Source organism: Myotis davidii, unplaced genomic scaffold (assembly GCF_000327345.1).
Source record: "Myotis davidii unplaced genomic scaffold, ASM32734v1 scaffold562, whole genome shotgun sequence".
Taxonomy (NCBI): domain Eukaryota; kingdom Metazoa; phylum Chordata; class Mammalia; order Chiroptera; family Vespertilionidae; genus Myotis; species Myotis davidii.
In genome coordinates, this window is record NW_006293953.1 from 2,119,195 (window position 1) to 2,119,486 (window position 292).

The following is a 292-nucleotide window of genomic DNA, read 5'->3' on the forward strand; positions in this document are numbered from 1 at the left end:
TGTCGTGACAGTCGGGGTCCAGCGTCCAGTAGCTGCCCTTGCCTGGCTTGCGGTCGTCACGGGGCACCTTGACAAAGCACTCGTTGAGTGACAGGTTGTGGCGAATGCTGTTCTGCCAGCCGGGCCGGTTGTGGCGGTAGAAGGCGAAGCGGCCCATGATGTAGCGATAGATGCCGCTGAGCGTGGCCCGCTGCCCCGGCGAGCTCTGGATGGCCATGGCGATCAGGGCTATGTAGCTGTAGGGGGGCTTGGTGGGCTCGGCTGCAGGGGCCAGGGGCCCGGGTGGGGGCTG